A 15,673-nucleotide genomic window follows, 5' to 3' on the forward strand; every position below is an offset into this window, starting at 1 on the left:
TGAATAAAAGGTCTTTAATGGGCCACATTTACAAGTCTTCTATTTCTTATTTCCTTGATAACTTGAGTCATTTCCTAGACTATTTATTAGAAATTTCTAACAACTGTTGGAAAGTCTAGAATGGAGATTTGTCTCCTTTCCAAATGAGAAGCAGCCCTTGGGCACTGATTGACCAGTGCCACCTGCTAATTCTAATGAATTAGTGGTTTCCTTTGTGAAAGAGACAGAGCTGCCCTCCAACTCGGTTCCAGTCTTCAGTTTCCCTTCACCATCCATACAGGAATGGAGCACCTTAAAATGTGTTTTCCTGGAGAGGGGCTTATGAATTGTTCATGCTGGAATAAAATTAAACTGCAGGCTTAATAAAAACCTATTGAGGAGCACATTAGTTATCTACTACTGCATAATAAATTACTGCAGAATTTAGCATCTTAAAACAACAGAGCATTTATTTATCTCACAGTCTCTGAGAGTCAGGAGTCTGGGGCTGTCTGAAGGTGAAGGCTCAGGGTCTCTCAGAAGTTTCCATCGAGTAGTCAGCCTGGGCTGCAGTCACCTGACGGGACTGCAAGACCCGCCTCCGGGCTCACCACAGGGCTGTTGGCCGGAGGCTTTGGTTCCTCACCACAGGGCCTCCCAGTAAGTGCACACAGGGCATGGAAGCTGGCTTTCCCCAGAGTTGAGGGATCAGAGAAAGCACCCAATATGGAGTCTTTTTTTTTTTATAAAGTATTTTTATTTTTATTTTATAAATTTATTTATTTTATGGATTTATTTCTTGACTTTGTTGGGTCTTCATTGCTGCTCACGGGCTTTCTCTAGTTGCGGCGAGCGGGGGCTGCTGTTCGTTGCGGTGCGCGGGCTTCTCGTTGCGGTGTGCAGGCTTCTCATTGCGGTGGCTTCTCTTGTTGCGGAGCACGGGCTCTAGGGTGCGCATGCTCAGTAGCTGTGGCGCACGGGCTTAGTTGCTCCGAGGCATCTGGTATCTTCCAGGACCAGGGCTCGAACCTGTGTTCCCTGCATTGGCAGGCAGATTCTCAACCACTGCACCACCAGGGAAGCCCCTGGAGTCTTTTTATAACCTAAACTCAGAAGTGCTATCCCATCACTTCTGCCGTACGCTGTTGGTCACACAGACCAAGCCTGGTACCAAATGGGAGGAGAGAAAGGGTGCTCAAACAATCCTGAGAGGGAAATGTAAAGCTCTAAACACCTAGATTAAGAGAAGGGTAAAGAATTAGATCTTTCCCTTCATCTCTCAGCTCTCCTTATTCTCTTTAGTGGTCACTTCATCCCCTCTTATGGCAAAAAGGACTTTCCCCTCAGAGTAGAGAACAAGGCAGTGAACAATTCAGGTAGAAGGAGAACTTCCTAGAGTCCCCACCTAGGGAAGGATTCTTATTGGCTAGGTTGGGTGACATGCCCATACCTGTGGCCAGGTGGTCAAGTTCTTTACCCCAGAAAGGGATACAGAAGAAGGGCAGACAAAAACACCATGTATGTGCTTCAACATACTGATGAGTGTTATAAAGCCTAAAAGGTGACAGCATTTTACCGATTGGTGAATTGGTCAGATTTTAGCAATCTAACAGATAAGCAGTGTTTGTTTTTTAATCTGGTATTTATTTTTTACCATCCAACTGATTCCAGGCAAGATATGAAGAGTAAATTTTAAGTGAGTTTTTTTTTTTTTTTTTTTTTTTTTTAATTTATTTTTGGCTGTGTTGGGTCTTCGTTTCTGTGCATGGGCTTTCTCTAGTTGCGGCAAGCGGGGGCCACTCTTCATCGAGGTGCGCGGGCCTCTCACTGTCGCAGCCTCTCTTGTTGCGGAGCACAGGCTCCAGACTGAGCGCAGGCTCAGTAGTTGTGGCTCACGGGCCCAGTCGCTCCGCGGCATGTGGGATCTTCCCAGACCAGGGCTCGAACCCGTGTCCCCTGCATTGGCAGGCAGGTTCTCAACCACTGCGCCACCAGGGAAGCCCTTAAGTGAGTCTTATAAACGTACCCAAAATAACTTGTGATACAGAGGTTTCTGACACAGATCTTCCATGATAATTTACCACAGAACTTCCTTAGGATCTTGACGTCAAGTGACAGGCAACAACAGTACCACAGTCTTCCATGTTACACTGAGAGACATGTACTCAGAATCCATGAAGAATGTTATTTTATCACTACTCTAAATTTTTGATAGGGTAAGTCACTTTATATTATTTCACCTATTAAATACTTAAAGATCCAGAGAAGGAAACATCACAGCTGTTTTTTGTTTGTTTGTTTGTTTGTTTTTAATTAATTTATTTATTTATTTTTGGCTGAGTTGGGTCTTTGTTGCTGCACATGGGCTTTCTCTAGTTGCAGCGAGCGGGGGCTACTCTTTCCTGCAGTGCATGAGCTTCTCATTGTGGTGGCTTCTGTTGTTGCAGAGCACGGGCTCTAGGCACACGGGCTTCAGTAGTTGAGGCGTGCGGGCTCTAGAGCGCAGGCTCAGTAGTTGTGGCACCTGGGCTTATTTGCTCCAAGGCATGTGGGATCTTCCTGGACCAGGGTTCGAACCCGTGTCCCCTGCATTGGCAGGTGGATTCTTAACCACTGTGCCACCAGGGAAGCCCTCACAGCTTGTTTTTATTTAGATTTTCTGACTGTATCAAATTTTACTCTCACACTGTATCCTTCCATTCTTTTTTCTCAGTGTAATTTTTATTTACAAGTTTGCAAAACTATTACCAGCATCTAATTCCAGAATGTTTTCATCACCTCTAAAAGAAACCCTGCACCCATAAGTAGTCACTACCCATTCTCTCCTGCCCCCAGCCCTTGGCAACCACTAATTTATTTTCTGTCTTATAGATTTGCCTATTCTGGACATTTCTTATAAATGGAGTCATACAATATGTGGCCTTTTGTGTCTGGCTTGTTTCACTTAGCATGTTTTCAAGGTTCATCCATGTCATAGAATGAATTCTTCATTCCTGTTTGTGGCTGAAAATATTCCATTTAATGGATATAGTACATTTTGTTTATTCATTCACCAGTTGGTGGATTTGGGATATTCCCACTTTTTAGTTATCTATAATGCTCTCATGTACATCCTATACAAGTTTTTGTGGGGACATATGTTTTCCATTCTCTTGGATAGATATACCTGGGAGTGGAATTGCTGGGCCATGTGGTAACTCTGTGTTTAACTTTTCGAGCAAATGCCAGACTGTTTTCCAAAGGTGCACCATTCTACATTCACCCCAGCAGTGTATGAGGGTTCCAGTTCTCACCAACACTCTTTATTAGCTGTCTTTTTTTTTTTTTTTGGCCGAGCTGTGCAGCATGTGGGATCTTAGTTCCCCACCCAGGGATCGAACCCACGCCCCCTGTACTGTAAGCTCAGCATCCCAACCACTGGACCGCCAGGGAAGTCCCTTTAGCTGTCTTTTTGATTTTAGCAATCTGAGTGGGTGTAAAGTGGTGTCTCATTGTGGTTTTGATTTGCATTTCCCTGATGACTAGTGATGTTGAGCACCTTTTCATGTACCTATCATAAGCTATTCGTATATCTTCTTTAGAGAAATGTCTATTCAGCTCTATAATGGATTGAGTAGTGTCCCCCCAAAATTCATGTCCACCTGGAACCTTATGTGGAAATAGGGTCTTTGCAGATGTAATTAAGTCAATGTGAGGTCATACTGGATTAGGGTGGGCTCTGAGTCCAGTTTGACAGGTGTTCTTATAAGAGGAGGGAAATTTGGTCATGGACACACACAAAGAGAATGACATGTGGAGACAGGCAAAGAGACTGGAATGACGTTCCACAAGCCAAGCAATGCCAAGGATTGCCAGCAACCACCAGAAGCTAGGAGAGAGACGCGGATCGGGTTCTCCCTCAGAGCCCCAGTAGGAACCAGCCCTGTCAACACCTTGATTTCAGACTTCTAAAGCTGCTAAAAGTGTGAAAGAATGCATTTCTGTTGTCTTAAGCTATGCTGTTTGTGGAAATTTGTTACAGCCACTGTAGGAAACTAATACAAGCTCTTTTGCCTATTTTTAAATTGGGTCATTTGTGTTTTTATTCACAACTTCAACTTATAAGCAGAACATACTACATAGGACTTAATTCTTTCCTTACAGTTAAAGTTTTTAACAAGAGTCTGATTTATATCACTAGCTTTAAAAGCAAATTTTTGTATTTTGGTTTTAAAAGAACTATATTTGTGCTTATCTCTTTATGTTTATTTTTTTCCCACTTGTCCTCCTGATACTGACCAAGGTTCTTGGCCTTCCCCAATCAATAGAAATTGAGTAGAGGCCAGACAAGAAATTCAGACAAGGCTTTACTGGGCCTCCTGAAGCTGCAGGAAGGAATGAAAACAAGTAACAGGTTCCCTTGCTTGCTCCCTGAGTGGGGGCAAGCTGGTTCCTTACGGGGTGAGGGTAAGCTGGTTCCTTATGGGGTGAGGGTAGGGGTGTGACCCAGGCTCTGGCCGGAGGGGTAACTTAGGTGGTTTGCCCACCCCTTTGGTGGTGTTGTGTGCAGGGGGCATGCGCAGTACCCTGCTTTTGCTCCCAACACCCTGTTTCGGTTCCTAGCTCTTCAGAAGTGGCAGTTGGGTTTTTTGGTCTTTCTGTATCTTTTTGTCCGTAATCTGCCCCAACTGTGCATGCATGCAGTTATTTTTGGTCCCTTATAGTTTCTTTGTATTTTGTTGCTTGAGGAGAGGTGCATTCAGGTGCAAGCACTGCAGCAAAGGGTCCCAGCTCCCAGCCTGCCTCACTCCTATCCTAGGAATGACTTTAAACACGTGTTATTATATTTGTTAGGAAAAGTCACACAATTTGTAACGAAATGTAAGAGAGAAGAGAGAGAGAGGATGAATGTGGCTGAGCTCCTTTGAGTAAATGCCTGACTCTGTTCTTGGCTCCCATTCATTCTTCATTCATTCTTCATTCATTCAACAAGAATCTATCATATGTCTTCTCAATAGATGACTGAGGCATCTGTTTTGCCCTTGAGCATGCGTTCTAGTGGGGGAAACACTAGAATGCAGACATATAAACAGATATTCACCGTCATTCAGAGTTAGTTACTGCTATAGACTGAATGTTCATGTCCCTTCAAAATTCATATGTTTAACTACCAAATGTAAAATAGATAGCTAGTGGGAAGCAGCCGCATAGCACAGGGAGATCAGCTCGGTGCTTTGTGTCCACCTAGAGGGGTGGGATAGGGAGGGTAGGAGGGAGCCACAAGAGGGAGGACATATGGGGATATATGTATACATATAGCTGATTCACTTTGTTATACAGCAGCAACTAACACAACATTGTAAAGCAATTATACTCCAATAAAGATGTTTAAAAAAAAATTCATATGTTTAAATCCTACCCCCCAACACAATGGTATTAAGAGGTGGGTGGGGCCTTTGGGAGGGAATTAGGTCGGGAGGGTGGAGCCCTCATGAATGGGATCCAGTGCCCTTATAAAAGAGACCCTAGAGAGCACACTAATCTCTTCCACCATGTGAAGTTACAGCAGAAAGATGGCTGTCTATGAACTAGAAAGCTAGTTTTCACCAGACACCAAAGATTTATGGAATCTGAGTCTTGCTTCAGGGAAAGCAGGATATTTAACCATTATGTATTTTGTGATTATATTTTGATCATAAAAAAGAATGTAGTTAAGAAGTAAAAATAAAAACCATTCCAACAAAAATAATTTTCACTGGAGGGAAATCTAAAAATGTGGCTTTCACATAACCAGTTTAGGACAGGAAAACCGTTCTCACATATCACCCACAGTGGAAGTATCACTGTAGGTGATAAGACATTCGGAAAATACAGGTAACCTGGAAGAACAGGGGGAAGTCAGGTAAGGAAATATAAAAGAGAAAAGCATATTAATATTTTTTAAAATGTCGTATCCCAATCGCATCTACTGCATTCATGTGACCTTGAATGTGTGCCTTTTCCTAAGTCTGTTTCCTGATGTGTAAAATGCAGATGCAACATCTGCCCCATATCTCAAGGTGTTGTTAGACTCAAGTGAGATGATGTATATGCATGTGCAGAAATTTTATAAATTGCAAAGTGCTGCACATATAAAAAGAATTGTTATGCCTAGATACCAACTCCTTGGAAGCAGAGGACATAGTAATCTTGTGTCTCTCATAGTACCAAACTCAGTTCCTTGCCCCTCATATACTCTCAGTGTGTGCTTACTTAAATGAATCCACATGTGGCTGAGTTAACACATGTGTGTCCTGGAAAAGGTGACTTCCACTCCCCATAGAATAAGTTTAACAAAAGCCAACTCTATACATCAAGAGGAACTTTCTAGAAGCAGTTTGGTAGTTTTCCAGATGCAGCTATTTCTACAGAAATTGTTTTATATTTAGAACTGTAGTCATATATAACTCTAAAGACATGCCTGTATTAGTTAAACCAACAAACTTAAACTAGGTTTAATACCAAATATTTTCCCAAATCACATGAACCTGAAATTCATTTGGGTTAGTTTCTATTATATTTCTGAGAATTTATATAAGCCCTTAATCTTCTTTAAACCAATTAAATGAAACACTTTTACAAATTAATTTTGGCAATGCCATCCAAAGGTAGAAAACATCACATCTACAAGACACATACCAGACGCAAACACAGAACCCATAGCTCCTGTTCCAAAATTTCAGCCATGAATCAGGTACAATAACATAAACCCCACAAGTTACAAAAGAGGTTTGATTCAAACTGGATTTCTGGCAGATGGAACAAATCAAGGTCATCTGTTCAGATGGCTAAAGCCCTTTTTACTAATATTTGTGGAGGAAACTTAAGATTTGCATTTCTCCTTGACAAGTCAAGCTCCAAATGACCTTTATCCCGTTTGGGTTTTTTTCTTTTGATAAGTTACCTTCCTGAAATTTGCATTTTTAAATAAATGGCCTGGGGACTTCCCTGGTGGCACAGTGGTTAAGAATCCACCTGCCAATGCAGGGGACACAGGTTCGATCCCTGGTCCGGGAAGATCCCACATGCCACAGAGCATCTAAGCCCGTGCGCCACAACTACTGAGCCTGCGCTCTAGAGCCCGCAAGACGCAACTACTGAGCCCACACGCCACAACTACGAAGCCCACGTGCTTAGAGCCCATGCTCCGCAACAAGAGAAGCCACCGCAATGAGAAGCCTGCACACCGCAACGAAGAGTAGCCCCTGCTTGCCTCAACTAGAGAAAGCCTGCATGCAGCAATGAAGACCCAACGCAGCAAAAATAAATAAAATTTTAAAAATAAATAAAAAAATAAAGAGATGGCTTGAAAAGAGTTCCTGGAGAAGACCAGGTAGAACATTTACATCTCAAAGGCACAGGGAGAGAAATGCAAGCTCCATGTCTTTGATCCATGAAGAGGTTATTTTTGTAGGTGGTGTGACGAATGAGGACATGGAGGTGCATGATCCGTTCGGGGTTCCTGTCTGTCTGAGGTATGAAATTTAGGTCAAGGGTTTTTTGGTTTGTTGTTTGCTGGCTGGCTTGCTTGCTTGTTTGGGTGTTTTGCCTGCAGATGTCCGATGGCCCTCCTCCCACTGGAAGGAGAGGCCATCTTTTTGCTTTTGCACTTTTGCCAAACATATGGGCTTGGGCATATCTTTCTGGGTCTCCATTCTGTTCCACGGGTTGATCCACAAGTCTCTGAGTCTGCCATCATCAATACGTACAAGCCTCAAGATAAATAGGGGAGATTTGGGGAGTATTTAAAAAAAAAATTGGTGGGCTTCAAATTGTTTCTGGAGCCACACCTCTGGTCCTGTAAATACTGCCATCATCAATACGTACAAGCCTCAAGATAAATAGGGGAGATTTGGGGAGTATTAAAAAAAAAATTGGTGGGCTTCGATTGTTTCTGGAGCCACACCTCTGGTCCTGTAAATACAAGATTTGTAAAACAAAGACAGCTGCTTTTAATTCCTCAAAGACTTAGGTGGCTACCTAAATGATACTAAAGGACTGACGCAACCATCCACTTATGTTTTTCTTTCTCTCTGGGTACATTTAGTTCCCAGATTAAATGCTGTAGACTCTGAGAAATTTTCTGAAACCATCCAGGCAGAGCTAGATGATATGCTCTCTGTTTCTCAAAGCCTTCCTTGACCATCCGAAGAAGTCCAGGTTAGGGCCCCTCCCATTTAATCGCACTGGAGTGGAGTTCTCGCCCAGCAGGCTGTGAGCTCCACTGGGACAGGAATCATGTTTCTCTCATTCATCACCACATTTCCATGGTGCTTGGTACACTGACATAACTTGAAATTGGCAAGTGCTGTTGAATTGGATTGTAATTACCTGCTCATAATTCTGTAGTCAAGACTGTGTGTCTAGCCCTAGTGCCTATACTGTGCCTCAGCTCAGTCAGCTCTGGATGAATGCATGGATGGATGATGGATGAATGGATGGATGCCGTGGAAATTCTGAGGGTGGAGAGATCACTGAGATGTGAACTCAGCAAGAAAGTCCTCATGAGAGAGAAAGGATGAGTTAGGCTGTGAAGAAAGAATAAGCCTCACATAAGTAGAGAAAAAGAGGAAAGATCCTGCAGAGAAGAGGAAGACCTAAGCAAAGGAGCAGCAAAAAGCAGAGTCACTGAATTGGCCTGGACTGGACTTTGTACAATAAAGGAAACAAGCCTGGGGATGTGGGGGTCAAAGTCTGATTTGCGAAGGATTTGGACTTCACCCTGAGTAAGGTTTTCAGGAAGGGTGGAAGTGAAGAAGAATTGTGCAAGGTGGGGCTGCAGGACAGTTGATCTGGCAGAAGTGGGTGGGATACCCTGAAGTAAGGAGGAGGCAAGGAGCCCAGGTAGGAGCCTTCTGATGGAGTCCAGGTGGTGAGAATCTCTGCAGGGGATCATAGGACCCAGGTTTTGGAGTCAGACAGACCTGGGCTCAGATGCTGATTCACCACTGTGCAACTTAGGACAAGACTCCTAATCCTAACCTCTGTAAACCTTAGTTTCCTCACCTGCAAAATGGGAATAATAAAATACTGCAGTAAGGGTTAATGATAATGAAACAGGAGGGAAGGAGGCAGGGCACAACCTTTGAAAGAAAGACATCGCCCAAGGACACGACATAAACTGATTAGAACCAAACGGGTCCAAGATGGCGGACAAGTCGACTTCCACTAGACCTTGAGCCTCAGTATACGCTCACATCAGCAAGCTAAATGACACACCCGCAGGCGCCATGACAGTTCCAAGACAGACCAGAAGGATCAAAAAGTGGGCGGTGGCCCAATTCCTGGAAATCCCTGCCCCTGTCTAAAATAGCTGGAATACTCCTCCCACTCGTTAGCCTATGAAATTACCCACTCCTATAAAAACTGACAACCCCATACCCTGGTACCTTTCTCACCTTCTGAGATGGCCCACACTGTCGAGTATGTTTCTCTCTAAAAAAATCCACTTCTTACCTATCACTTTGTCTCTCACTGAATTCTTTCTGCGATGAGACATCAAGAACCTGAGCTTCGGGTTTCCCTGGTGGCGCAGTGGTTAAGAATCCGCCTGCCAATGCAGGGGTCACGGGTTCAAGCCCTGGTCCGGGAAGATCCCACATGCTGCAGAGCAACTAAACCCATGTGCCACAACTACTGAGCCTGTGCTTTACAGCCCACGAGCCACAACTACTGAAGCCCATGCACCTACAGCCCGTGCTCTGCAACAAGAGAAGCCACCGCAATGAGAAGCCTGCACACCGCAACAAAGAGTAGCCCCCGCTCACCGCAACTAGAGAAAGCCTGCACGCAGCAACGAAGACAAAACACAGCCAAAAATAAAAATAAAATAAATTTATTAAAAAAAAAAAAAAAAAAAGAACCTGAGCTTCATTAAGTCCTGAAACCAGGTGTGTGATCTCAGTTGGAAGACTGGGGGTTTTGGCTGGGTTCGAGTCCCAGACGCGTGGGTTCAAGTCCTAATCTGAGGTGCACGATTTCAAAAACACTTGTAGATCATCTAATGTAACAGGGAAGAGCCACTTTCGACTCCATGTTGGGTCTGTTTCTTTGACTTTAGACTTTGCTTTTCGTTGCTTTTGTTATTATAATCATGCATGATGGCCTGCCTCAGGGAACCCTACCCACCTGTGAATGGCTGCGAGAAAGAAGAAATTAACACATTCCCTCCCCCGAGGCTGGCCATTCCAGGAGATGTTTTGCAAGACTGATGGCCCTTTTTACTTCCTCCTCGCCTCTCCCTCTCTATTCTGCCTTTTTACTTTCCTTCCCTCTCTGATTCTATAAAGGAAACTGGCATCCAGACCCCATAAGATGGTTTTCTTGGGGACCCTAGTCCGCCATCTTCCCGGTCTGCTGGCTTTCCGAATAAAGTCATATTCCTTGCCTCAACACCTCGCCTCCCAATTTATTGGCCTGTTGTGCAGCAGGCAGAGTGAGCTTGGACTCAGTAACACTAGCAGTGTTCTGGTATCTAATATGCTCTAAATAAGTAATAACATTATTTTGAGTATTTGGTGGCTGCCCTGGTAGGAAGAGAAAAATCAGATCAACTTCTTTACATTATTCTGACTTAAGAGGCAGGATTATTCTCTCTGCTTCTTAAGTCAGAAGAAAAAGACTCTTCCTTGAAGGCTTTATATTTCCTTACAGTACAGAAGCATTAAAGATACCCACTGGGAAAATAACATCTTTGGTTGAAATTTAAACAAAGAACCACCAAGTTTTACAGAAGAGAAACAAAACTTTGACCACATTCTTGCCAAGCGTATTTCTAAGAGCAGCGTCTGACCTCAAAATGCCATTCCATGATCAGTTGTGTAAAAAGAGCTCAAAGGATGCTTTACTTTATTTCCTAAGCCAGCCTCATCCTTGATTGACAGGCGTCCCTCAATTGCTGTTAATAGTTCCGGACAATATTGCCCCACAGCAGATTCCACACTAGGCCATAACACAGTCACGATGTTTTGTGTTCCAATCATTATGGGTCTAATTATTAATTACTGTAATTAATTTGACATTTGTACCTGAGAGTTTTCAAAGCATTTTCACGGTCGTTATCTCCTTTGGTCTTCACAGTAACCCAGAAGGTCAGCCAGGCATGTGTGATTACTGTTTAACAGACAAAAACACAGTTGTTGAGCTCAACAGAAACTCAAGGAAGTGCCTGGGGAAGTCACGAAGAAAAAGAAGAACACAATGTGGATCTTGAGAAGAGGTGAGCACATAGGATAAAGAGGAGAGAGGAATGGCACTCCAGGCTTGGAGGAAAAGGGACCCAGGAGGACAAATTCATGCTTAGGGTACCATCAACCCATCTAAAAATGGGCTCATCTCAGAGACAGCAGTCAGCTTTGAAATAGCCTGCCTAGGGCATTCGGAAGAAGTTCACAGAGGATATGGTATATGAACAGGAAGGGAAGATTTTAATATATATCATAAGATATATGGTAGACAAAAAAGAAATATAGATAACAAAATGTTAAATAAAAATTAAACAGCTTAATTACATATTATATGTAACATAAATATATATTGCATTACACAAAATATACCTTGTGTAATAATATAATCTAGTATCATGATACATAATTATGTGATAGATTATATAAATACATAGATTATGTGTGTATCTTTATATATAACTTTGTACCCCAAAAAGCACATTCTTTTCAAGCATATATCTAATATCACTAATGATTATCAAGTATTAGTCCACAAGGAAATTTTCAACAAATCACAAAAAGCAGAAATCTCATTGTCTTAATTTATTCGGGCTGCTATAACAAACTACCATAGACTGGATGGCTTATAAACAACAGAAATTTATTTCTCACAGTTCTGGAGGCTAAGTCCAAGATCAAGTCACCAGCAGATTCAGTGTCTGATGAGAGGCCGCTTCCTGATTCATAGACTTCTGTCTTTTCACTGGGTCCTCACACGGTGGGAGGGGCAAGGGATCTCTCTGGGCACTCATTTATAAAGGCATGAGGGGACTTCCCTGTCGGTCCAGTGGTTAAGACTCTGTGCTCTCTGTGCTTCCAATGCAGGGGCATGGGTTCCATCCCTGGTCAGGGAACTAAGATCCCACATGCTGTGTGGTAGGGCCAAAATATATATATAGATAATATATATATTTGTAAAAAATATATATATATAAAAATATATATTTGTAAAATATATATAATATATATTTGTAAAATGTATATAATATATATTTATAATATATATATATTTATTATATATAATATATTATATATATATATAAAGGCACCAATCCCATTCATGAGGGCTCCACCCTCGTGACCTAGTCACTTCCCAAAGGCTCCACCTCCAAATGATATCACTTTAGGGATTAGATTTCTACATATGAATTTGTGGGGGAGGGGAGACACAAATATTCAATCTTACAGCACCCATGTGCCACATTCATTGACCATAATATAATAAAATTCAAAATTAACCATAAAAGCATAGAAAAACCAATCTAACCACTTGGAAATACAAAACTACCCCTCTAAATAGTTCTTTAGTTAAGAGGAAAACAAAACTGTTTTTGGAAATGAACAGTGAGAGTGCTCCCTAGTAAGACATTTGGGATGTGGCCCTGGTTGTATTCAGATGAAAATGCATAGTAGCCTTAAGTCCATGTATTAGAAAACAAAAAGAATTAAGTCTAAATAAACAACACATTCAACTCAAGAAGCTAGAAAAAAGAGCAATAAAATGAACCAGAGCTTACAGGAGAAGCAGGAATTTCACAAAGTGGGGTTGGAAGGAACGGCTATCAGGACAGAGGAAACAAAAGCCTAAAGATAGTGTTCAGCATTTGGGGGAGCAAGTGTAGCTGGTTGAAGGGTTGGGTATAAATAGGTGCATAGTAGAAGGTAATGCTGGAGAGATGAGCTAAGGACAACTAAGGCAGGCCTTGAATGCTGACCTAATGACTGTTCTTGATCCTAAAAGCAATGGTGAGCTGGATATTGGAAGGTGGTTCCATCAGCAGTGCGCTAAATGGTTTGGGAATTACTTTGATTTTGTGCCATGGCCTCTGAACTTGGCCATTATAAACTCTTCTGTGTTTTGCATTTGACAAGCAGCAAAGGGCATGGTTTGAAAACAAATTTTGGTACATTTCCTGTTTGACCAATGTTATATTTGGGGCACTGCCACCGGCTTCTCAAAGCTGGCTGCTTCCCTGGGATCCCAGCAGCTGTCCTGTTGGATCGTCACTCACTACCTGCCCCAATTTGTGAAATGATTTTTCTCTGAAACAGGCTCTGGTTTCATTGGTCATGGGTTTTTACACTTGACACCTGTGTAGGAAAGAGCCAGTTGAAAGCCCAGGTTCTAACCTGGACTCCTCCTGGCTCCCCAGGTGACCATAAGCAAGTCCCTTTCTCATTGGTGCAGTGGGAAGAGCTGAACTAGGTGACGCAGTCTAAGGAGACGCCTAGAAGAATAACTGGCTCCCCTTAAACTCAGTCTGATGGTATTTAATGGGATGTCAGTTAGGGGGTGGAGGAGAAGCAGGCTGGAGGATTTGTGTGCTTAAAATCTGGAAAGAAATTGGCATTCAGAGTTAAGTTGTTGTGCTTCAAGTTTTGCCTTCCTGGCATCTTGGCCACATCATTTTGTGGCCCTTTTTCTTGTGTGTAAAACAGGGGTAATGATCCTTCCTGCCTCACAGGTTAACCGTAAGAATAAGTGACCAAGGAGTGAAAAAATACTTGGCAAGTGCAGCTGGCCAGTGTCAGAGGTGCCCAAACTTGACCTGACCTGCTGAATCTCCAGACTCTCGCTTCAGCAGAGTGAATGAGCTGTGTGAGCTGTACAAATGCCACAGAAGTAGAGGACATCGTCATTTGACCCACGCAGGCTGTTGCAGACTTGCTTCCCCTGTGCTGTGCCCCACTCAGTTCACCTTGTAGAGAGGGACAGAGAAGAAGGGTGAGGCTCAACCTGAACAATTCTCTAATCCGCCCATCCTGGGAGCAGACTCCCGCCCCCCGGGGACACCAGTCTTTCTAGAAAATTCCACAATGTCTAGGACTGTGGGCAGCCAGGATTCTGTGATCTTTAGCACCCCTGGATGACTGGGTCCTTCCTGCCTAATTCCTCTGGGTGCCTGATAAGTAAATCCCAAAATGGTTTCCTCTCACTGGAATGTTTTGCTTTTCCATCCCAAGGCAGAGCAGTTCCAGGCAAAACGAGAAGCCATTGGCAAATCTTCAGATTGGTCCTGGATATCCTGTAGCCCTACCAAGCGTCTTCTGTCAATCCCCTGCTGGCTGCCTCTCCCTACCATGTCCACAGCTGGGAAAGGCCAAGTCCATTCACAGGAGAGGGTGCTATAAGGCAAATGAGTTCATTTTGCAAACAAACACATTTTTAAAAATCTGTTTAACATTAAATGCTCTGGAAGGGACTTCCCTGGCGGTCTAGTGGTTAAGACTCCGTGCGTCCAGTGCAGGGGGCACGGGTTCGATCCCCGGTCAGGGAACTAAGATCCCACATGCTGCATGCTTCACGGCACGGCCAAAAAAACCAAACCAAAACAAAACAAAAACCTAAATGCTCTGGGAAATATAAACTCAGGCCTCCAAAGCCCAGAACAGAACAGGAGAGATGGGTCTGCAAATAGCCAGCTGTGGTGCAAGACAGAATCACAGGTGATGGTTTGGGGACAGACACAGTGCTAGGGCTCCCCAAGAAGGGGGGCCAGACTTTGGCTGGGGGCTTAGAGGGGCTTCATGGACGGATGTAGGATCTTGAAGGAAAGCCATTTGTGACTGGGAGGGGCAGGAGAGCATTTCTCTGGAAGGAATGGCCGGCTCTGACCCAGAGCGCAGGGCAAGTTTGAAGAGCAGAAGCCGCCCACGGGGCTGGGGAGAAGTCCAGATAAGACTGGAAAGGACAGCAGGCCCAGAGAGTGATGGCCACAGTGATGGGAGCAAGAGACGAACAAATAGTCAGATCAGGATCGTTAGTGAAATTGAGGATGGAGGGCACGTGTCCCTGAATATTAAGCACCATCTTAATCTCCAGACTAGACGGGCTCTTTCTGGTTCAACTCCTACTGTAGGGCTAACCTCATGGTGGGTAAGCCTGAAAGCCCTGGGGCCAGATGAACTGGGTAACCTTGGGCAAATTGTACTGACTTGTTCAAGCCTCAATTTCTTCATGTGTAAAATGCAATAAATAATAGTACCTACTTCATAGAATTGTCTAGACAATCAAATGACTTATGCATGTAACACATGCTCCCTAAACATGACCTATAATTTTAATTTTTATTATTCACTCTTACCCGATGATCCGAGAAATCCTGGCCAAAGACTGTATTTCATCTCTTCATTCATGACTTTCCTGGACATCTATTTTTTTTTTTTTGAATAAATTTATTTATTTATTAATTTATTTTTGACTGTGTTGGGTCTTCGTTTCTGTGCGAGGGCTTTCTCTAGTTGCGGCAAGCGGGGGCCACTCTTCATCACGGTGCACGGGCCTTTCACTGTCACGGCCTCTCTTGTTGCGGGACACAGGCTCCAGACGCGCAGGCTCAGTAGTTGTGGCTCACGGGCCTAGTTGCTCCGCGGCATGTGGGATCCTCCTGGACCAGGGCTCGAACCCGTGTCCCCTGCATTGGCAGGCAGATTCTCAACCACTGCACCAC

At 43.5% G+C, this 15,673-nt stretch overlaps 1 long non-coding RNA gene across 1 annotated transcript; it reads right to left on the minus strand.

Moving 5' to 3' along the window:
* Nucleotides 1-779: 779 nt before the first annotated feature.
* LOC132361267 (uncharacterized) lies at nucleotides 780-11,909 on the minus strand. The gene is made up of 3 exons (XR_009501578.1): nucleotides 11,835-11,909; nucleotides 11,025-11,109; nucleotides 780-1,017 (listed from the first exon to the last, which is right to left on the minus strand). It is a non-coding gene; the product is annotated as an uncharacterized LOC132361267 (long non-coding RNA).
* Nucleotides 11,910-15,673: the final 3,764 nt, after the last annotated feature.

The sequence above is a fragment of the Balaenoptera ricei genome, chromosome 1 (assembly GCF_028023285.1).
Source record: "Balaenoptera ricei isolate mBalRic1 chromosome 1, mBalRic1.hap2, whole genome shotgun sequence".
In the NCBI taxonomy this organism is placed as follows: Eukaryota; Metazoa; Chordata; class Mammalia; order Artiodactyla; family Balaenopteridae; genus Balaenoptera; species Balaenoptera ricei.